This window comes from Penaeus monodon, chromosome 30, assembly GCF_015228065.2.
Source record: "Penaeus monodon isolate SGIC_2016 chromosome 30, NSTDA_Pmon_1, whole genome shotgun sequence".
Taxonomy (NCBI): Eukaryota; Metazoa; Arthropoda; class Malacostraca; order Decapoda; family Penaeidae; genus Penaeus; species Penaeus monodon.
In genome coordinates this window covers 34,023,176-34,023,931 of record NC_051415.1, presented here as the reverse complement: position 1 = coordinate 34,023,931, position 756 = coordinate 34,023,176, and positions in this window count along the sequence as shown.

Here is a 756-nt window from a genome sequence, read left to right as displayed (position 1 = left end):
ACATAGTAATGGGGAAAGAAAATGACTTGCCTCAAACTACAGTGTTTTTGTTGTCAGACGTTAATCTTGGCAAGTACAAGGTGAACAAGTGAACTAGATTAGAGAGAGGGCTGTCTCTTAGGAGGTTCGGCTTAAAGTCTAGATTTTTGTATCTGAAGCCGGGACTATTAATTCTATTGTTGTGTGTACATTCACACAAGTGTAATATCTATGCCATTAATCTCAGAGAACATGGATTTGTTTCCCAGTGATTTAAAGAGCAAGCTGCATAGGAATACCTGTGGATCCCTCCATGTAGGCCAACAAGATGCGTATAGATTATCGAATAGCGTGGACAAACGGCCATGTTAAGTCCAGTACTCAAGAGCCAGACATTTTGTACTTGGAATGGGTGGGTGGCTTTTTCTAAGGTTTTTGCATAAAAGGCTCAGCTTTGTAATACGCTCTCGGTGTTTCTAGGGGCTGGCGTTTCATCTTCAGAAATAACAAAGGTGATTTGAAGAGGTTTTGAAGAATTTTCTAGACTGTAGCACACTGGATATGGTGTGAGAGTTTGGCCTCATGTTGCTTTGGTGCAATTGGTGCAAGAAGTGGGGGGGGGGAAGGAGATTACCAGCCTCAGTAGGGAAGACAGTTAGATTTATTTCTTCGTTTCTGTATAGATTTTTGGTTTATTATTTTTTATATATGCAGAGATTAATAATATGTGTATATGCTTGCATATATATATCTTGTGGTTTGAAAGTCTAGAAATTT